General features: G+C 39.8%; 1 protein-coding gene across 7 annotated transcripts in view; it reads left to right on the forward strand.

Annotated features, from left to right (window-relative positions):
- The window catches only part of CELF1 (CUGBP Elav-like family member 1), an 83,503-nt gene that overhangs the window by 16,862 nt on the left and 43,154 nt on the right, over window positions 1-23,487 (forward strand). The window contains exon 1 of one of the 7 annotated variants that reach the window (XM_029914772.1): window positions 4,125-4,141. The exons of the other annotated variants lie outside the window; for them this stretch is intronic. The gene's annotated coding sequence lies outside the window, so the exon portion shown is untranslated. Of the gene's footprint in view, window positions 1-4,124; window positions 4,142-23,487 lie in introns of those variants that run through there. 7 annotated transcript variants of the gene reach the window in all.

The following is a 23,487-nucleotide window of genomic DNA, read 5'->3' on the forward strand; positions in this document are numbered from 1 at the left end:
GTTTTTCGAGTGTGGAGTTTGGGGAGTTCCTTGTAGGTTTTGGATACTAGCCCTTTATCTGATATGTCATTTGCCACTATCTGTTCCCATTTTGTCAGTTGCCTATTAGTTTTCTTGATTGTTTCCTTTGCATTGCAGAAGCTTTTTATCTTGATGAAGTCCCAATAGTTCATTTTTGCTTTTGTTTCCCTTGCGAATGGCACTTTAATTTTATGTTTTGAGATAGTTTGGGACTGAGGAATAGGAAGAAAATGTTTTGGAACTGAACTTTTTAGAATTTATTTTTTCAAATCATTGTCTTTTGAAATAATCAGGACTCCAAGGAGTTTTCTGGGGGAAATAAATTGTAAGCAGCCTTCCATTGAACGACATTAACGTGGGGCTCCCTGAGTGGCTCCGTCAGTTGGGTGTCTGACTCTTGATTATGGCTCAGGTCATGATTCCACAGTTTCCGGGATCAAGTCCTGAGTCAGGCTCTATGCTGGTGGCATGGAGCCTGCATGAGACTCACTCTTTCCCTCTCTTTACTCTCAAAATAAATAAACTGAAAAGACAAAAGACATTAAGTTGGCTAAGATTTATACTATAATAGACTTTATGTACCTCTGTGATCTTGAAATCTCATATTGTATATTACCTGGACAAAATTAGAAGGCTCCTAGACAACCCTGTTTCTGGCTGTGTTTTCTGTAGCTCCAGAGAATTAGAAAAGGAGAATCTGATAGTGTTGGCAGTCTGTGCTCTCTTGCTTTTCTGGGCCAAGACATGCATTTAAAAATAAAATCAAGGAGATTGTAAATCAGTAGTAAAAACGAGTAAAGCACCCAGGAGTTTGCTTCCTCTTATGTCCTGTGGTCTTGAGTCTTTAAAGGTTTTAGGCTGACATTAAACTAATGTGACAAAACTGCTCTGGGCTTGTGTTTTTGTATTTCCCCTTTAAGATTTATGGCAAATAATAATGGAAAGATGCCATGTTTTTTATATATTTATTGCTTTTATCATATACTATTTTTGTTTAATAGCCTCTTGATAGATTTGCAAGTGCAGTAAAAAAAAAAACAACCTGCAAACTTCTTTACTGAAATCAAGTGCTATTTTTATTTATTAATGTTCATTTGTCTGGTATAACTTTGCTCTGGTCTCTGTTTAGACCTAGACAAAGAAAGACTTCACTGTGTTCCAGGAAGCATGCAAAATTTAGAAAAATGTTTTCTTTTGAATTGTGGCTGCTCCAGCTTTTTCTGTGAACAAACCGGATCAGATCAGGTTTGTAAATGCCCTGTTTTCTAAGGTATCTTCTGACAGAATGGGTCTCAGGGGAAATTGAGTGGCAGCACAGGTAGCTGGGAGTAGCAGTTCATCTCCCTGAACTACATCTCCTCTTTCCACACACAGCAGTTTTGGAGGTAGACTTGGAATTTAAATATACACTTTTCTGTTCTGGTCCAGTTTGACTTATAGTCCATTTTATTATATTTTGTGTGTCTGACACATTAACAAAAATTTTTTTTAATGTTTATTTTTGAGAGAGAGGGAGAACAACGGAGCAGGGGAGGAGCAGAGAGAGAGAGAGGGTGGCAGAGAATCCCAAGCAGGCTCTGTATTGTTAGTGAAGAGCCTGAGGCGGGCCTTGAACTCTGAACCATGAGATCATGGCCTTAGCTGAAACCAAGAGTGGGGCACTTAGCCAACTGAGCCACCCAGGTGCCCCTGTATTTATTTGTTTTTATGAATAGGTGAAGGACGTCTTGAATATTTCATTCTTTTGCAAGAAAGAGTCTCTAAAACAGTATCTAATATTTCTTCAGCATTGTATACTATATGATAATATTTCCTGAAGATAGCTTGCTAAAGAAAAATTGAATCAGCCTTTCTGAATTGCCAGATCCAGAACATCAAAAAATGCTTTGACCGAAAAAGAAAAAAGAAAAAAGCCTTCTGGATCCACCCCCAGGAATCCTAGTGGGTCCCCATGGTAACAGCCTCCTTGCTTACAACTTGTCACTGTGTAACTGTCACTGGAGTTCAGAGAAAAGCCAGTATATCAAGAACTGTGTGGCATTAACTATTCCTTGATAAAATGCTGTTGCATATTTGAAACGAGCCAGAAATAGAAAGTTAAAGGTTTTACTTTCTGTGTTATATTAATTAGGTGTTTTAAAAAGCTGCCTAATTATGGTAAGGTGCAGCAGTAGGAAGGTGGTGGGTGGCCAAGGCAGGCATAGGAAGACGCCATAGGCTCAGAAGGTAAGAATCTTCAGAGATTTTTCTTCTCTAATCTTTTCATTTTGCAAATGAGGAAAGTGAAATGCTTTACTTTGGTTCACATAGAAGCAGAAACAGGGTTCCAGCCCAGGCCTTCTGATTTTTCAGCACATTGTCCTGTCTACACTCATACCTTACATTTACCATCCCTCTATTTTTCATAAATGAAATCGCAAATTTCTGAATTTAGGAAAGGACCTTAGAGGTTATGCGGAGAAAGTTTCTAGCAAAGGTGTCCCTTGTGCAGCATCTTGGGCAGATGGCCTCTGCCTCTTCCCTCAAGTGGGGGTTATCTATCTAGTTAGCAGGAACTCCACTGCCTGCATTCAAAGAGAAAATCGTTTTATGTGGAATTCCCATTTTAAAGCTATATACTTTACTTTTCTCTCCTAATAAAATAGCAGTTGAAGATCAGACCTACATGTTTTTCATTAGCCTCTTTATCGCCATTTCAGTCATGCTTGTTAGTCATGACAAGACAGATAATTCTTTAAAAGAATTATGTCCTGCCTAAACCCTAGAACTTTGAAAAGGTAATGTATTTGGAACAAGCCAGTCCTTTAATAGGTGGGAGGGAAGAGATGATAAATGCCATATTCAGCTTAAATACTTTAAAATAATTTTTTTTTCTAATGTTTTACTTATTTTTGAGAGAGAGACAGTGTGAGCGGGGGCGGGGGGGGGGGTCAGAGAGAGAGGGAGACACAGAAGGCTCCAGGCTCTGAGCTAGCTGTCAGCGCAGAGTCCGACGCGGGGCTCGAACCCACAAACTGCAGGATTCATGACCTGAGCCAAAGCTGGATGCTCAACTGACTGAGCCATGCAGGCGTCCCTCAGCTTAAATACTTTATAGTGTGCTTAATAAGATGAAATTGATTGGAAGCTAGAATATTAAAGAAGCCTCACAGTATTTTAAAAACAAAATCAAAGCCAAATAATCAAGTTGTTTTGTATTTTTTGTGGTGCATTTATGAATGTTTTTGTATAGAGTAGGTTCATTTATATAAAAGTGAGTTTTGGGTTCAAAATCAACATTATTATTATTCAGGCAAGTATTTTTATTTAAAAAATTTTTTAATAATTAAAAAATTTCTTTTTGGTGGGGGGGAGAAGAGAACCCCAAGTAGGCTCTACACTGTCAGTGCCAATGTAGGGCTCGATCTCCTGAACTTGAGATCATGACCCGAGCCAATATCAAAAGTCCAACGCCTAACTGAGGCACCCAGGTGCCCCTATTTAGGCACTTATTAATTATATATGCCAAAAAAGGACTTCTTGGGCCAGTTTTTGGCTGTCCTGTTGCTTAGTATGCCAGTCATCAGTTGCCTTTTTCAGAAAGCGCTTCAGCTTTTATTTTACCTTTCCTCTTTCACAATTCCTTAAAAGGTAGTAATAAGTAAACATTTAAGATATTAGCTTGAGGGTGCCTGGCTGGCTCAGTTGGTAGAGCATGTGACTCTTGATTTCGGGTTGGCAAGTTCAAGATTATTAGGTAGCTCTTCCTGCATATGGGTCCTGTCCCTGTGCCTTAATAAAATCACCTTTTGCACCCCCTCAAAAAAGATTATTAGCTTGAGATTTTTTTATACCTTTTAAGAAAAGCATATATGCATATTTTCTAAGATATACAGAAATGTTTTCAGTTTTTCATAACACAGATATTTTTTCCTCGAAGAATTTACCATACCTAAAAATGGAGATTTTGGCTCCAAGATTAATTTTTCTTTTTGTCTTACCAGAAAATTAAAGTGAAAATGCAGTTGGCAGTCTTTTGCTGTCTTGACTTCAACACAGTAGAGAATGCTATAATGAAAATGTGGCTGAGTTTTTAATATTCTGGAGTTTCATGACCACCAGCACTTCTTGTGCAGCCAAGGTAATTAAGGTAATCAAATATTTTAGTCATTAGTAGTTGTGTGGCCTGGCTCTGAAAGAAATCTCTACTCCTAGCTTTATTTCAAGTGCCCTTTTCCATTTTACTATAAAACATTTATTATTTAGTTCTTTTGGTTCTCAATTTGACCAGTGAATTTTTGTGTAAAAGTTCATTGTGCAAAGTTTTTGACTAGAAAATATGCCACATTATAGTGTAATGAAAGAAATTGTTAGAGTCTACATTTGATGGGAGAGGGAGGAGAGACAGATACAGGAGTGGGGTAGAAGAAAAGAGAAATGAGAAATGGTTGCATTCTTAACCATTTGGTAGACAAGGCAATTTGAGGTGTTAGGAACGCCAGTGAGTAACTTGTTTGAGGCATCGAGCTGTTAAGTGGTAGGACTTGGTTGGGCTACTGGTCCAAGTGCTGTGCTATTTTCCTGTATTTTTTTTTTCTTCCTTCCTTCCTTCCTTCCTTCCTTCCTTCCTTCCTTCCTTCCTTCCTTCTTTTCGCTTTTGAAGCAAGTCTCATAACAGTAATGAAATAATTTATTTTTGTAGCCATTCCTTTTCATGTAGTAATGTAATTGTTAACCATTGAACTAGTAATGTTAATTCAGTATCTTATTCTAGAAGTTCTTAGCTTTGAGAGAGTTACAAAAATAACTACCCTACTCTAAGATACTCTTTTGTGTACCTAACTGAAACTGCTTACCTGTTTTCCGATCAAAAGTGGGAGTAATTTAGCCTTAACAAATGGCATGGAGATGTGGTTTTAAGGTAGCATTCATGGCATCTTCAAGTCTTTGAAAACAAATGCATGGATCATAATGAAGTTTATGTTGGCAGGTAGGTGGAGGCAACCCTCTCACAGATCATTTAATAGATGAGAAAATTGGATGTTACACCTTTATTTGGTTCTAGTATACCAGAATGAGACATGATGTGACCTAAGAGACTGTCATTTCCCCCCTACCCCTTTCTTAAAGTCTGATCCCTCTCTCCCAGTTCCCATGCCCCACAGAGAGGGAGGAACCCCCCCCCCCCCGCCCCGCCCGTCTCTCCAGGGGGCCTTTCAGTCAGCGCCACATTTGCCAAGCAGTCTGTCTGGTCTGTAACCATGTCCTCTTTTGTCTGGGCCCACATGAAAGAGTGTCCCAAATGCTATCTTGATATATGTCCTCACTAGCAGTCTTGGTTTTTAAGCCTCCATTTACAGGTTGATTCACAGTAGGGGAGAGTCATGTTCAGAAACTTTTTCTGATAGCCTGAATTTTCTTGTCTTTTATCTCTTTGCTTCTATTTATGTTCTTTGTACCTCTTCCTTGAGCTTGTGCCTTCTGCATAGTTGACTATTATATCATCTTTGGGGCTGCAGAATAAAAGTTGGAAGATTTTAAAGTTAAAGTTCCCAGAATAATGTTGTCGCCCACATTGCACATATGTCACATTTTGAGTTTACTAGTTAACTCTCTAAATATGCGCTTTATATACAGTATGTGCAGTGTGATGACTTTGGTTGCCATGAGAACCTAAGAATTTTAGGCTTAAATTGTTCAGTAACAGACACATATTTTTTCTCTTATTGTCTTAGAGGGAGGCTAGTTTTTTCTTTTGTCTGATATACTTTTTACAAATTGAGATACTAAGCAGTGGTCATCCTCATGTATTGCCTCTTGCTAACAGGATGTGTAGCTTCTTTGTTGGACTGTTATTCACTTCAATCTTCCATATTCTAGTTTTTTTCCCTCTGACTTACCTCCTATTACTTTCTTTGCTATAGAATAAGATTAGAAGTAGGAAACTGGGGAGTGCTGGGTGGCTCAGTTGGCTAAGCCTCCATCTTTGGCTTAGGTTATGATTTCACAGTTTGTGGGTTTGAGCCATGCATGGGGCTCTCTGCTGTCAGTGCAGAGCCCACCTCTGATCCTCTGTTTCTCTTTTGCTCTTTGCCTCTTCCCTGCATGTGCTCACTTTCTATTTCTCTCTCAAAAATAATAAACATTAAAAAAAAAGTAAACTGAAAGCTTTACTTTTTTAAAAAGTGCACCTGGTAAGAGAGGAACTATATGGGATATCCCTAATATGCCTAAGAAGCTCTGTTTTCATGTAAGCTTCTTGAGATGAGCTATAGTGCTAAAATTTGCTTGGAAACTTTCTTTTTTTTTGAGCATTGTAATGTTAGCTTTTTATCTAAAAACAGTTCAGGTTCAGTTTTAATTGGAATACTTTTTTTTAGACTTTTTAAAAAAAATTATTTATTTTGAGACCATGAGCAATGAAGGGGGAGAGAGAGAATCCCAAGCAGACCCTGTCTGCACTGTCAGTTCAGAGTCCCATGCAGGGCTTGAATTCATTAACTGTGAGTTCATGATATGAGCTAAAATCAAAAGACTTCGATGCTTAGCCAGCTGAGCCACCCAGGCACCTCTAGACATTTTTTAAAAATTAATTTATTTTGAGAGCACGGGAGTCAGATGGGGAGGGGCAGAGAGAAAGGGAGAGAGAATCCCAAGCAGGATCCCCCCTGTCAGTGCAGAGCCCAACATGGGTCTCGATTCCAAGAACCGTTGAGATCATGACCTGAGTCAAATATCAACGATCAGACACTCAGCCCACTGAGCCACCCAGGCGCCCCTGGAATATGTTACTTTGAGTAATTTCTTGGCCAGGGTAACTTGTTTATTCTTGACTGGGTTTAGTCATGAGGACTCTCCTTTTGTACCAGGAAATACAGGAGGAGGTAAAAGGATGTTAAAGGTGGAACAAACTGTATGTTGTTTAGTCTTAAATCTGTTTTGGTTCATGGGCCCCCCCCTTGTAAATCTGGTAAAAGTTATGGACCTGTCTTCCTATAAAGAGAACTAAGTATAGTTGACCCTTGAACAGTGTAGAGATTAGTAGAATACCCACTCACAACATTTGATGCCCTCCAAACTTTACTAATAGCCTGTTGACCAGGAAGCTTTAGCGATAAAACAGTCAACACATTTTGTATGTTACGTGTATTATATACTGAATTCTTACAATAAAGTAAACTAAAGAAAGTGTTAAGAACATCCTAAGGAAGGGAAAGTATGTTTAAAGTACTGTATTTGTATTTATTAAAAAAAAATTGCAAGTGGACCTGTGAACAACATCCATGTTGTTCAAGGGTCAGCTGTGTATGAAGGCATTTTATATATGTGTGTAAAATTTGCACATCATAGAAGGGAGTTTATAGGATTCTGTAGGTCTGTGGACCCTAGATAGGGACTCCTGTTCTGGTCCAGTACTGTTTTTGAGGAAATGGGATATGAGAAAGAAATGACTAGCCCAAGGCCATACTATAGCTGTTTATAGCCATTTTGATTTTGAGGTTGTACTTTTAATCAGTGCTTGTTATATACAGTTTGTGGTCTTTTCAACTGTATTTTTTATTTTTACTTAGTTGCCTTCAGAATAGTAACCTTGGTTAAAGTATGTAGTAGATCATTCAAGTTGTGATATTAATCCAAAAAGTAGCATATTTATCCACAACCAGTTATTCATTGGCAAATCAAAGTTGCTGTAACAGGCTGCTCAGAAAAACTAAATATATAAGCCACTCTATACAATTAACAGGTTTTTAAGCAAGTGTTGACCATTTGCATATCTGCGTTTTATTGGACGTGACCGTCCTCTACTGCTGGGATCCTGCTGTTTTCCTTGTCAGTATATCACACAGAGTGTGGACAAGGCTCTGCCTTGCACCAGGACATCTACACAGTGGGATTGAGAGGTCAAGTTTGCTGTTATTTAGCATTCTCTGCTTATCTATATTACCTACCATGGGCAAAGAGCATTCAAAATTCCAAAAGGCTAATTTGCTGATAAAATATATTGGAGCAACTAATTATGGTATATATGTTATGTCTTAATAATGTAAAGAGTTTTCTTAAGTGTCAGGGACCGTGTGTTGCTGGGGGAGGGATGGCTCCCTAGTGTATTTGTGTATTGATGCTCCATAAGCTTGAGTTAATGCACACATACCTACCAGACAATTTAGTGATGGAAAGGAACTGGACAGGGCTCTGTTCTCTAGAGTTCTCCTTCATGGTTGGATGACTGGTAGTGTTTGTAATCAAAAATCTCAGAATATATCAAATTCAACATTTCTAGTCACCACCATATTGTTTCCCTGTGGCAGGTGTTCTCCCCCCACCCTTCCTTTTAATGGTGATGTAAAATTTGCTCAAAAGGCTAGGCAGAGATTTCTCAGATATGTTCCTGAAAGGGTGATGTGAGGGAAGTTAGAGTGGATGCTGAGTTATGGTCTGAATTCATTTTTCTTTTTTTAGAATATATTTTCTCTGAAGTCGGCAAAAACTATACATTTTTTTCACCTTTTTTTTAAAGTTTATTTTGAGAGAGAGAACCCACGTGCGCACGTGTGCGCAGGACAACGGCACAGAGAGGGGGAATCTCAAGCAGGCTCTGTGCTATTAGCCCAGAGTCTGACCCGGGGCTCAGTCCCACAAACTGTGAGATCATGACCTGAGCCAAAATCAAGAGTCAGACACCGAATTGATAGAGCCACCCAGGTGCCCCTTACCTTTACATTTTTAAATTACAGACTCAAAGAATTTCAGAAATGAAGGGACCTTAGAAATCATCTAGTTCAAAAATTTAGCCTTACATTTAAAAATAATGGCAGGTGCCCTTTGAGTGCTGGTAGGTGGGACCTGTGGAAGAAGATGGAGGTGTGCGTGTTTTCAGTCTTTTCTTAATTTGTATAGTGTTTATAATTGCTACCCCACAGTTTAGCACAAGTCAAATGCCTTTATTATCTCATATTAATCTTACCTTAGAACTAAATTTTAACTATTGGCAGGCAGTGACAACACAGTTTATGTTTGTGCTGCAACCCCTGCAGTACTGAATATAGACCACACTTTTTTTTTTTTTTTAATCTTGGGAGAGCTCACTCTGGCCAGAAATTGAGCTTTTTGTACACTTCCTATTGAATGAATCTGAATGAATTGTTCTAAGCAGAGTAATTTTTGGAATATAAGATATGGCTTCTGATTACATAAGCCAGCATCCTCAGAAATTATATATATATATATTTTAATTTTTTTAATGTTTTATTTATTTTTGATATAGAAGAGACAGAGCATGAGAGGGGGAGGGTCAGAGAGAGAGGGAAACAGAATCTGAAACAGGCTCCAGGCTCTGAGCCAGCTGTCAGCACAGAGCCTGACGCGGGGCTCGAACCTGAGCCAAAGTCGGAGGCTTAACCGACTGAGCCACCCAGATGCCCCGGAAATTATATTTTTATTTATTTATTTATTTTTTTAAATATTTTATTTATTTTTGATACAGAGAGAGACAGAGCATGAGAGGGGGAGGGGCAGAGAGAGAAGGAGACACGGAACCGGAAGCAGGCTCCAGGCTCTGAGCTAGCGGTCAGCACAGAGCCTGATGCGGGGCTCGAACCCACGAACGTGAGATCTGACCTGAGCCGAAGTCGGAGGCTTAACCAACTGAGCCACCCAGGCGCCCCGGAAATTATATTTTTAAAATCACCATCAGAATTTATTTTAACTGTAACACTACACAATAAGGAGGGAGAGACCCCAAAACATAACCTGAGACCTGGAATGAGATCTTGATTCTGAAAACAGCAGAGGAGCAGTGAAGGTTAGGATCATTTGCACAAATGGGAATAACCTTTTTTTATTGTGTTAAATGCTATAATTTAAATGATAAATTAAGCCTCACAGCTACTGCTGATCTGGTAAGAATCTGACCTAGTAAAGTTTTCACGCTGTCTTTTCTGTTTCCCATGGCTGGGGGATTCTTGGTGTAAGTGACCGAGATTATTGGGAAGTTTCTTCACTGAAATAGAATCTCTTAAACCTTTCTTCGAGTACCAGCCTGTGTGTTTCTGGTTTTTGTCTGGAGCTTGTGAACAGAATGCGTGTGTGTGAGATAATTGGGTTTTCACTAATGGCCCCCTTTTCAGCAACCATGTATGGGTAAAGCTGTGCAGGCCCCTGCTCCTCCCTTTCTGAGCGTAGAGCGGAATCTGTTCTGCTGAAGCTGCTGTTCCACTTTCAGCTTTCTATATTTGTCCAGCAGCAGGAGCAGCCCACTAGCTGGGCGCTGTGGCTGCCCTGTGCAACCATATTGGCTCGGGCCTGAGCAGGGCTTGGAGTTTGTGTTCTTACGTGCGTCCATCTGTCTGTCTGTGTACATTTCTGTGGAGGACTGAGGTTTTCAGGTGAAAGAGGTGATCCGTTTGTCTTTCTGTTTTGTCATTATAAATGGTGAAGAATGTTTCAGAGTCTTGGGGATGGGGCAAGGAGACAAGATTTGTATTATTTAAGAAAATTTGTTTTCGAGAGGAAGGCCAAAGTGGTAAATATGGTGTCAGGAATGGTCTCTGGGTTCATTTAGAAACTGATCTTTTAAAGTAACAGTGTTTTCCCCCTTCATTTTTTACCAGTTACAAAGATCAGTTCTTAGAGGTGGAAATGAATTCCTTGTCTGGCACCCAAATTTCTGATAGAAAATTTGAGTGGAAAAGACTGAGACACCTCCACCTCCTTAAGAAATGACTTTGTACACATCTTTTTGAAAGAGGGTGTAGTGAGACTTGGTCCTTTGCTGGGAAAGGAACTGTGGGAAATGCCCTGTTTTGAGCTTTACAGTGTCCTATGCTATGTTGTGCTGATTCAGAGTGCTTTATAAAGTTTGGCTTTACAGAGGGCTTGTAATGTTTTTTGGTGTCATGTCTATTTAAGGAAGAGTAGAGGATGTGACATGTAGACAGATTTCAGGCTATTTCCAAAGAGTATTGGGTTTGTTATTCTATTTTTAAAGGATCGTTTTCTTGGTTTCTATGAAATATTCTAATTAGGCAAAAGTGAATTCCTCACTGTTGATCAGTTTAAGTCTAAATTCAAGTTTTGTTTCTTGGTTTTACACTTTCCTTTTATTCCCCTCCCCCCCCCCCCAAATGAGTCATGAGCATGCAGAGTTGGGAATAGAACTTGTCAGCTGAGTAAGGATGAGACAGTTCTCTGCACATACTTGTTACTGTGGACAATGAAGAGAGAAAAGGACTTTAAATGCTGGAGACACACAGTTCACTGAGGCAACTTCTTCCTGTGGCTCTGTGGTATGGTTGCAGAGTTCTGTGTGACCATTTGCTGATGTATTCTGGCTTTTAGTCACTTAGGAATCTGTTCGGTGACTTGTCCATTGTTGGCTTTGGGTATATGTGTTTGTTTAGTGTGGGGCCTGGAGCTGTCTCTTGTGGGTCCTGCATGCTTAATGACTTCCTAAAATTCTGTCGAGTATGGCTTTAAATTGGTTTCACCCTCCCCCTTTTGGCAGCTCTTAGTGCCTATCTCATTTTACCATCCTACTAATGTTTTCTCATTTATACTATGAATCACTGTACCCCCTCTGTAGGGGCTGTCATTGGAGATTAAAATTAGTGGCAGCTCTTTGATTTTACAGCTTAACCTCAGTAAAGGACACTGGCTAGCACGTCACGATTCCAGCTTTCTCTTTGTTTTTGATCTTTAAAAAATACATATATAATTTCCCTGGTATCAATTTTATTTACATTTTTTTCATTATATGCATTTTGAAAGCTTCCACAAAATATTTTTTTGGGTATCATGGGGGTAATAAGTGTTTACAAATAAATAAATAAATGAATGCTCTTAGAACAAGTGGTCCAGTATTTCCTAATGAAGGTTACACTTACACTGGATACTCACAGGCCCAGTTGGAAGTTGGAGATCAGTCAGCCAGTCATTACCTTCTATCTACCCCCCCTTTTTTAATTTTAAGAATGTTTTATTTATTTTTGAGAGAGAGAGAGACAGTGTGAACAGGGGAGGGTCAGAGAGAGAGGGAGACACAGAATCTGAAGACAGGCTCCAGGCTCTGAGCTAGCTGTCTAGATAGAGCCTGATGCAGGGCTCAAACCCACGAACTGCGAGATCATGACCTGAGCCGAAGCCGGATGCTCAACCAACTGAGCCACCCAGGTGCCCTACCCTCACCCCCTTTTAGTAAGACCTATTTCTGTAGAATCTTAGGCACTCCCATTTTGAAGAGATAAAATCATCTTGTCAAAGAATAAAACTTTTTGGGACTTCTCTTTTCTCATCAAAGGCACCAGCCTTAGTGCCTGGAGTAATAATAATAGCAAACGTTTATTGAGCACTCTGTGTGTGCCAGGCACTGTTCTAAATGCTTTATGTATATATAAATCCTCTAATTCTAACAAGCACCTTGTAAGATACTGTTACTATAGCCATTTTCCAGGTGAGGAAACAGATGTAAAGAAATTAAACAATTTGTCCCAAGTTAACTGGCTATCAAGCAGCAAAATCGGGATTAGAAAGTGGAAGGGTGACTACAGCATCTGAGTGTAGGATATGTTACAAAGTTTACAGTAAATACTTTATTAATTTTGTTAACATAGAATATTTTATGGGATTATTGGATTATGAATCAGTCTAACCCAGTTTAGTTTTAGAATTTCCTTATGAACATTGATTGTGGCTTTGGTTTTACAGCTGTCAACTACTTCATTTATTGATGATAAAGAGCTGCAAGGCAAATAGTAAGTTCATGGAGTATCCCCAGAATTACTAGTTTATCTCTGTTAGTGCCTGTTTACGGAAGATATCAGAAGCAGAATTAACTTTAGCTTCTTTAACCCCTGTGCTGTATTCATCATCAGAAGACGCCTTCTCAGGGCGGGTATGGGAATGAGGCCGGTGTGTGTATGGTGGGGGTGCTGGCAAGTGTTGCCGCAGCCATTAACTGATCTCTGAGTGTAATAGGAAAATAGGGAGGCTTGTTGAAAAGGAATGTTGATGGGAGAGTTATTGGTAGGCTGGGTAATTTTAGTGGAGGGTAGCAAAAATGTTACTCTATCCTAGACAGTGTGGCTGAATAGCACAAAAATATGATTTAGACAAGGAAATAGGAATCAGGTCTCTTGAGATAGATGTTTTAGTCTCTCTCAACTTGATGGCAGATTTTCCCTTGTATGATTTCCTTTGGATGTATGCTGTCCTGTGCTTTTTGTTTCTTGTTCTTTTTTGTGTGTGTGTCAGTCATGGCTTCTGAACAAGACTATAAATTCATTAAGGACAGGTTTTTTTGTGTGTGACCTCTGTAGTTCTGGGTATGCAGTGGATGTTTTTGATTGATAGAGCCCCCATTTTAAAAATAGCTTGTTTTTGTAAAAATGAAATCAAAGCACTGACAAGTTTAATTTTATGGAACGATGGTTTTTATTTTTTGATTGTTTTGTTTTTGTTTTTAAGTAGTGATTTGAAGGAGGTGAAGGAGATTATATAAATGGGTATTTAAGTGTTAGAAACACTTTTAGGAACACAATTCAAGAGTGATGAAAACATAATTGAAGTCACTCTTTACAAAAGTGACAATATTAAGGATATATTTAGAATTTACCCCAGGACTGTGTATTCTTTGGGATGAATCTAGCTATGCCGAACATACTCTCTGATTGGCTGAAGCAAAGGTGTAAGTTTTGTACTTTCTGGAATATAACCTATCTCAGGAAGCATCTCCACAGAAAAGTTGTTTCTGGTTTTGTAGGATTATGATATGAAGACCAGAAAGATTGAATTAAGTTTCTTGCTATTCAACACAACAAGATAAATTTCCTGAGACAAGACCATATGGCAGCATCCTGCTTCAGTGCCCATGTATTTGGGGTGAGGTTGGGGCAGATGGTACAGGCAGGGTTCTTGGCTGCTTGGTCAAGGGTTTTGGAGATGATAGAAGTTAGATGCTAGGCACTGTTGTATGTCCTGTGTATTGGGCATGTCTAAGGAATGAGCTCAGTGAAATGATACTCATGTGTTGAGTAGTGTGGGGGTAAGATAAGGGGAGAGGCTGACTTTGGAATGATACCTGCAATTTGATCATAACCTCCCTCAGAGATAAGGGAGAGAGACAGATGCGGTGTGAGAAACAAGATTCTAGAGCCCTGGCCTCTTCTGTTCTCTGAGCCTTCAAGTAAGATATTGCAGGACTGTAGGATTTTTCTGTTTAAGCTTGAAGCTGTTTTGATTCCTTTTTGAGATACTAGGCCAAAAGCTATATTTATAGAACTTGTTTTGACATATTATCTCACCCTGTCCCTTGCCTTCCTTACTGGAAGCTAGCTAATGTTGCACTCTGCCTGGCAGGAAAGGTTGATTGAAGAAAATGTACACATAGATCTACAGCTGAGTGAGTGAAAATAGCTCCAAACTTCGTAAATAGGCCAGCCATAAGGTTTGCAGTCCAAGCTGAACGTCAGTTGAGTTGCTGGGATAACTTCAGATGGTATAATGGTAATTACCCAGCTCACATGTGGTAGGTGTGCTGGTTCACCTGGACAATGGCTGTTTCCACACAGAAGTTTCAGGCAAAGCAGGAACAAATGCAAAACAAAGTGCTTGTTTTGGAATAGAGCATGAGTTGAGATTTATCTTCACTTTGTCCCTCAGTTTAAAGAATTTTCTGAAAAATTCTTTTTCTGGAGGCACCTGGGTGGTTGAGTGTCCAACTTCAGCTCAGGTCATTATCTCACAGTTCGTGAGTTTGAGCCCTGCATCAGATTCTGTGCTGACAGTTTAGAGGAGCCTGGAGCCTGCTTCAGATTCTGTGTCTCTTCTGTTTTTCTCTGCCCGACCCCAAATAAATAAAACATTTTTTTTTTCTGTAGGGGTGCCTGGGTGGCTCTTGGTTGAAATTCCAACACTTTTGTGTGTGTGTGTGTGTGTGTGTGTGTGTGTGTGTGTGTTTTATTTATTTTTGAGAGACAGAGACATGTGAGCAGGGGAGGGTCAGAGAGAGAGGGAGACACAGAATCCGAAGTAGGCTCCAGGCTCTGAGCTAGCTGTCAGCACAGAGCCCGACATGGGGCTCGAACCCACGAACTGTGAGATCATGGCCTGAGCCGAAGCTGGACGCTCAACCGACTGAGCCACCCAGGCACCCCGAGAGTCCCAACTCTTGATTTAAGCTCAGGTTGAGATCTCACAGTTTGCTTTATGGGATTGAGTCCTGTGTTGGGCTCTGTGCTGACAGCACAGGGCCTGGTTAGGACTCTCTGTCTCCCTCTATCTCTGCCCCTCCCCGGTGTGTGTGCACACTTAGGCTCGCGCTCTCTCTCTCTCTCTCTCTCTCTCTCTCTCTTTCTCTCTCAAAATAAACAAACATTAAAAATTTTTTTCCTTTAGATAGGTAACATATCCATATTTGGACAATTCAGCCAGTATTCTACTTCTGCAACCATGTTAAGAGTTTCTTCTTTATCCTTCCAGAGCCATTTTGTTCATATAAAAGCCTTGTGTAATTCCTTTTTTACTGTATATCTTCTTGATTAGTCCTTAGTGTAGTGTAGTGGAACTGCCTTAATTTCTTTAATAGTCGCGGTGTCTGTCATATTGCTATACTCTATTTAACTAGCACCCAATTGATGGGCCTGTGTGTTTCCATTTTTGCTGTTATAAACCGTATGCTCATTAATGCCCCTCTGTGTACTTGATTACATCAGATAAAAGTTTATTTGAAGGCTATATTTCTAGAAACTGGTATTGCTGGACTCAAAGGACATGTGCAGTTTTCAATATTGATAAGATACTTGAGAACCTATTTTATACTTTACAAGTGATATCCACTGAAGAAAGTTACTGGTGGACAGAAAAATCTTAGTTAATGTTGGGGCTTCTGGGTGGCTTATTTGGTTAAGGGTCCAATTCTTGATTTTGGCTCAGGTCATGATCTCATGGTTTGTGAGTTCAAGCCTTGCATAAGGGCTTTGTGCTGGCAGTGCTGAGCCTGCTTGGGATCCTCTGTTTCCCTCTCTCTTTGCCCCATGCATGTATTCTCTGTCTCTCTCAAAAATAAATAAATTAGCTTTAAAGAAATACCTTAATGCAATGACAGTGAAACTACAACCCTAGTTACTTGAATGAACATATGTGACCTGAAATGGAAACTTTAAGAAACCTCAAGATAAGCTTAATTATCAAACCCAGCAACAATTATTGTTGCAGAAGAGGCAGATTGCCCAGAGTAGGCAATTTCTACCATTTTCTAATTTCTACCAATTAGAAAAACATTTGTGGTCCTGTGGCTTATTCAGTCCTGTCTTAACGCAACTCAGAGGGGCTCCTTGGGTTGGCTCAGCTGGTTGGGAGCCTGACTTCTGGTTTCTGCTCAGGTCATGATCTCACAGTGGGTTAGTGCAGAGCCTGCTTGTGATTCTCTCTCTCCCTCTCTCTGCCCCTCCCCTGTGCACGTGTGCTTGCTCTCTCTCTTTCAAAAATAAATAAACCTTTATTAAAAAAAAACCCTGACTCAGATGGCTATCATGAAACTATTTAATCATCAGAATTAGTTGCAAGTAGTTGTTATATCTAAGGTTTAATAATCACCTCATAAAATTAAAGGAAAGTAATAGTTTTAATCCACCCCCCAAAAAAACCTCATTTTATAAACTCTTATTATTTTACAAGTAAAGAGTGGTGTGACTTTAGAAAGTACAGGGCTTACTGGCTGATGGTGGAACTTGGGTCACTTAATCTGTTCTTTTCACTTTAATTACCTTGTCTGAAAAATGGGAGTGAAAATGCTGAAGAATCTCCTTTGAACACCTAGAAAAATAATTATATAGTCCTTTCCAGAAGGTTATGTGTTATAGAAATGAGTCTTAAGAGACATCAAGATTATAAGGTAATTTTAAAAGTAACTCTGACAGTGTTTTTGAAAAAAATTAGTCACATTCTGCCTACATGGTACTAACATATGGTGCAGCCCCGATGAGCTGCACAAGTGGGCTGGAATCAAAATGCATTTGGAGAGAGGAGCAGTAGTGACTCACTAGATGAGACAGATTTGGCCTTATGGCAGGGCAGGGAAACTAAGGCGGAACTGGTGGTCTTAGAACATGCCAAATTTGAGCAAGTGATACATGAATATTATGGGAAAGTAGAAGGACTGAACCCTTGGGTTTGGATTAGCTGCTTTGTCCAGTGTCTCAGTTCTTGTAGCTAGGCCCTGTCTGTGCCTGTAGAGCTTCTGCTTCACACAATGGGGAATTTTTTGCTTCCTCTGACTTCTGTGTGCATGGTTCTGTGTCTTTGAAGAGAGAAGCCAGTAGGCAAATATTTAACATTGATATGCCTGGAACATTGGGTTCAACCTTGAAAGATACATAGAAGAGTTAGCATTCTGCCCAAAGAAAGCTGCATGTTAGCTTGGCTACCATATGTAAATTGCTGCTGCTACATCCAGCGACTTGTTGCCCAGTACTGACAGTGCTGCCAGGGAAACAGGAGGAGGTAAAGACAGAATGAGGTTCGTACACCCCACTGCAGCTCCCAATAGAGAGCTGTACGGGGAAGAGAAGAGAAATTCTTAATGGGGATTTGACAATTACTTTGAGTATATAAGCATTTTGAGACCATGTAGGAACAGAGATTTTTTTTTATTAAAATTTTTTTTAACATTTATTTATTAATTGAGAAACAGAGACAGAGCATGAGCAGGGGAGGGGCAGAGACAAGGGGAGACACAGAATCAGAAGCAGGATCCAGGCTCTGAATTGTCAGTGCAGAGCCTGACACGGGGCTCGAACCCACAAACTGCGAGATCATGACCTGAGCTGAAGTCGGATGCTTAACTGACGGAGCCACCCCAGCACCCCAGAACAGAGATTTTTAAAAATATATTTTGCATTCCCTGTGTGTCTCATTTGACCACCCCCAAAATGGGATGCCTCTTGCTTAGATATGTATATGGTCATATGGAAAGATTACTAAACAGGAGGTGAGAGGGCAGATTAAGGAAAGGAAGAACAAAGAGCTAAATTTACCTGTCCCCATTTAACTTTAGTATGCTACTTTTTTTTTCGGTAGCCGTTTCAGAAGATTTAATAATAATGTTGGCCTTGTGAAACAGGTTTCATATTTATTGGCTGTAAAATAAAGATAAGGATGGTATTGGCAAAAGTCTGTCTTCAGGCCAGTTCTGACTCTAGATTCTTAAATATGGGTTGTTCGCAAGAAAATGTTTATTATAGTTAAGTGAAAAAAGTACATTATACAGTAGTATATCCAGTATGGTCTGTAATTTGGTAATTGTATGTATTTGAGTATGTATGCATAGAAAAAAAGTCTGGTCAGGGAATGAACCAGAATGTGGTTTTAGGTAAAAATGAATAAATAGGTAAAAATTTTAATTGAGGAAATAGAAAAATTAAGGAGTAACACTTAATAAATATTCTATAAAAAAGGGGGAACTGCTCACAATATTGTTTTTACCCAATACCAAATTTCAAGGAATAAAAATGACAGTTCTTACTAAAAATTTGAAATATTTATGTGTAGCGATCTCAGTTTAAGAAGTTGTTAGTGGGTGGCTGGGCGGCTCAGTCGTTTGAGCATCTGACTTGATTTCGGCTCAGGTCGTGATCCCAGCATCATGAGATCAAGCCCTGCGTCCAGCTCAGTAGCATGTCCGGAGCCTGCTTGGGATTCTTGCTCTCTCTGTCTCTTTCAAATAAATAAACTTAAAAATGTTCATGGAAAATTAATAAATTAGAGCAGATAAACCATGGAATTCATATCAACAGTTGAAGGTCTGATATGCGTCATCTTTATTCCAGGTATCCTGAGGATATAAATAGAAAAGAGAAGGAAGTACTCATGATTTGTTCTCAAATTAGTAGCATTTGAAATCTATTTCATTAATAAAAATTTAGAAATGAGGTTTACACATAGCTTTTCCCAGGTGTATCTTACATGTGGTAGGGACTGAACTCAAACTTGGATAACTTTTAAAAATCAGTTTGGAGACAATAGAATTAATGCTTTCATTTTTTAAAAAATTATGTTTATTTTTTTTTGAGAGAGAGAGAGAGAGAGAGCGAATGTGGGAGGAGCAAGAGAGAGGGAGACAGAATCCAAAGCAGGCTCCAGGCTCTGAGCTGTCAGCACAGAGCCCAACACGGAGCTCGAACTCATGAGTGTGAGATCATGACCTGAGCCAAAGTTATACGCTGAACTGACTGAGCCACCTAGACACCCCTATTTTTTTTTAATTAAACAAATTTTTAAATGTTTATTTTTGAGAGAGAGACACACAGAATCCAAAGCAGGTTCTAGGCTCTGGCACAGAGCCAGATGCGGGGCTCCAAACTCAAAAATGGTGAGATCATGACCTGAGCCCATGTCAGATGCTTAACGGAGCCACCAGGTTCCCCTTATTTTACTTTATTTTTAAAGATTTCATTTTTTAAGGAACCTCTGTACCCAGTGTGGGTCTCAAACTCACGACCCTGAGATTAAGTCACATGCCCACTGACTAAGCCAGCCAGGTGCTCCAGAATTATGCTTTTAGGATTTAGTGATAGTCTGGATTAATCTAGTACTGTCTAAGAGTTTTACAGATTGGGAAACTGAGGCCCAGAAAAAAGTGACTTGTTCAAGATCATGTAAATGACATCAGATGTGGTCTTTGTCTGATGAACTCTTCTGTTGCCTTGCAGCAAGGAGAGTCGGAGAGGAGCATTCTAACACTCATGAGCCCCTTAGACATCTGATGAGAGCTATGGATTCTCTCTTTAGGAAACCTCATGTGTCTGTTTTCATTCAGTTTAACAAAAATATATCATAGGGTGGGGTTCATAGACCTGTCTTTCCCCAAAGCCCACATATGGACTTTGAAGAGTTGTGAGAGTCCCAGATTAAGAATCTTGATGAAAAAGGAAAGTTTTAAAAAAATGATTGCCATGTTGCACAATATTAACATACCTCATCTGTACACCTAAAAACGGGTTGAGAGGGTAACTTTTATGTATTTTTTGACCACAGTTTTTTAAAGCTGGAAAAAATTGTTACCACTAAAGAACACATACTGGCCAGTGGAGTAGGAGATGAGATTGAGATCTGTTTATAAATTTCTCTACCAGGATCAGGAAAAAGGAATCTACATAGGTGATTCAGTCACTGAAGAGTCAGAAGCCCCAAACTTAAGCCTGAATCATGGAAATGGTAGCCACAGAACAATTGTTTTTATGAGGGGGAAAAAGAATTTTGTAGATCCCACAGAGAAAGTGTTAAGTTTTATCCCTGCTAACGTAGACAAGTCAAAACTAAGCCTGATGCAGGGCTTGGACTGTTGAACATAGAGAAATTTATTACAATGGAAAGGGATACTCTGGGAATGAGGGATGAGCAGGGAATTTATTGTGTGCTTCATCAGGTGTGTTTAATCCATGTAACCACCTACCGGTTATATACAAGGGATATAGTTAATGGTCAGTTTCTTTACAGTCATTCGGTCTTTCAGTCTTGGGTCCACCTATTTGTTGTTGGGAGCTTTCACACATTTTATTTCATTGAATGTTAGATTCTGACTACTGTTAGTTGTGGTGTATGTGCCCAGGATCCTGGATTACAATCTGGTGGCAACTTCCCTGTGACAGGTTCTCAAGGAAGACAGGTAGATTGGGGTGTCAGGCGAACTCTGCTGCGTTCTAGCACCAGTCTCTGGTGGAGTTTTGTATCTTGATGAGCTGGGCTAGCCAGGAAGGTTTCCCAGTTGATCTTTTTATCTGGCTACTTGGCTTTCTAGGATACCGGGGTGAGAGGGATATATAGTTTACCAGTGCACTAAACGCAAACTTTTTATTCAACCAACCATATAATGGGAAAAAGAGTACCGCAAAGCAGTCTAAAAGGTAACAGACATTTAAAAAAAAAAAAGAGCACAGTTTTCCTAAGTAATTTCTATGGTCTTTTTCCTCTTCAGTTAGAAATGTATACAGTAACTTGGTTGTATTCTGGGCATCCATTTGGTTCCTTTGGGGGTATGTAGTTAAGTCCTCTTATTTTACAGGTGAGGAAGCTGGCATTTCAAGATGTTGATGAACTTCCCCAGAGTCCCACATCTTGTGATTAACAGCAGGAAGTTTTGCTACCCTTAATTATATTTCTCTTGTGACAGTTGAGACTTTGGATATTTATTTACCTACTTAAAAATGGAAAGATTTGCTATTAAAAAAAAAAAGGTCATACTCAACTTTATAGTCCTCCTCATTTAAAGTCTTTTCTGTGCCCTGTGTGCATGATCTTCATTGTGGACAATTTAAACCTGAGTCAGCCTTTCACCCAGGGGTCCAACTGCCTGACTTTATATTCCACCTTCTTCATTGTCTGGATTCTAGTGATCTTGAGAGTTACTTCATTTCTTTGTGTGTTTTCTCATCTGTAAATAGAGATAGACTAGGTATGAGGATTAAATATAAAGCACTCAAAACACCATATGGTGTACATTAAGGGCACAAAAAATGTTTGCTCTCTTTTTTTTTAATGTTTTATTTTATTTTTGATACAGAGAGAGACAGAGCATGAGAGGGGGAGGGGCAGAGAGAGAAGGAGACACAAAACTGGAAGACAGGCACCAGGCTCTGAGCTAGCTGTCAGCACAGAGCCTGATGCGGGGCTTGAACCCATGAATGTGAGATCTGACCTGAGCCGAAGTCGGAGGCTTAACCGACTGAGCCACCCAGGTGCCCCATTAGCTCTTAAAATTATTGCTACTTTAGGGGTACCTTGGTGGCTCTGTCAGTTAAGTGTCTGACTTTGGCTCAGGTTATGATCTCAGGATTCGTGACTTCAAGCCCCACATCAGGCTCTCTACTGTCAGTGTGGAGCCTGTGTCAGATCTTCTGTCTCTCTTTCTCTCTACCCCTTCCCCTCTTGCTTGCTGGCTCTCAAAAATAAAAACATTTTAGAAAATGAAAAAAAATTACTACTTTATAAAATATCTGGACATTTCTCACTGTTTCCAGGTAATGAGGTTCACAGTTATTTCCATCCCCCACGCCCCCACTTTTTTTGAAAAGTAAGCTCTACCCCAATCTTGGGACTTGAATCAATGACCCCGAGATCAAGAGTTGCCTGCTCTACTGACTGAGCCAGCCAGGTGCCCCAAGGTTTACAAATCTTAAATACTATATTCTGTTAACCCAAGGATGTACACATTTATTTATTACCACTGATGGCATTGGAGATTCCTTGATTTCTGGTAATCTTTTAGATTCTAAAGATAGAAAAATCAGTTCAAAAATATGGTGTTGAATTATCCAGGTCTATTTTTATATTTTCCAGGAGATCCGGGGTTACCCTGAGAGCAGGAAAGGCAAAAGATGGGGCCTACCTTGCCCACCTCTGTTTTCAACCTGAATAGTTTCCCTTTTATGTTTGGGGGGAGGAACACTTCAGCCTTTAAAAACATTTGGAAGTATCTAATCTGGATAGTTCAGTTCTTTATTAGCTTCCAGCCTTATATGAAAAACGTTTCCAAGGTATCGAGGGCATTCACTAACAATTGTTAAGTTGGTGAGTCGTACTAATGAGGCCAAGGTTATGAGTTCAGCCCTTATGTAGGTCATTGAGCATTACTGTGCTTGCTGCTAGCCCCTGTATCTAGAGTTTGTGATTCAGTGCATACTATATAAGAGTTGCTGATGGTGAGTGAGGCAGTGGCCATCTTTCTGGGAAGGACACTGTTTAGTCATTTACTAAACATAAAGGCTCTATAGGCCAACAGAAAACTGAGAAATAAAGAAGGATTCATTACCTTGCCTGTCCTAAGGAAGGCATGCGGGAGATATGAGTGTTTTTATCAGTCCAGAGAGGTAATGCTGTTCACTCAGTCTTGAATCTGTTTGTTTGTTTAATTAATCTCTACACCCACCGTGGGGCTCAAACTCACAACCCCAAGATCAAGTCACATGCTCTCCTGACTGATCCAGCCATGTGCCCCAACTACTGCATCTTTGAAACATGTCAAGATCATACGAATTCCAAGATATATTCCAAAACCAAATATAATTTTATCTATCCTTCCTTGGGGAAATTGTGAGATAGGTACTTTGCCTTTTAGAGTCCCCTGTACCAATGACTTGCTCTAAGTAAAGTTTTAAAACTCCATAGTAGGTCATGTTTTGAACATGTTAGCACATCACAGGTTAATACTGCTTGTTTTCCTCAGAGCTAGCTTGCTCTTCATCCTTCTCTTTGTTCCCTTGTTTACCACCGCCCCTGACCCCTTTGGTGCTCCTGTTTCCCCTTAACGCTTTTTCACCTCTCTTTGGAACCGCCTTTATACCTACCCTTATGGTGATTGAGAAAGGTGGAGATAATGTTAACAGAATCAGACTTCTGTGGAGCTCCAAGGAAGTACAGGATACATACAGTCCAGGCTTCCTCACAGAGCTTAGGCATTTTGTTTGGTTCCCCACAGAAATGTAAGATGTGAAAAAC

Source organism: Suricata suricatta, chromosome 11, assembly GCF_006229205.1.
Source record: "Suricata suricatta isolate VVHF042 chromosome 11, meerkat_22Aug2017_6uvM2_HiC, whole genome shotgun sequence".
NCBI lineage: Eukaryota > Metazoa > Chordata > Mammalia > Carnivora > Herpestidae > Suricata > Suricata suricatta.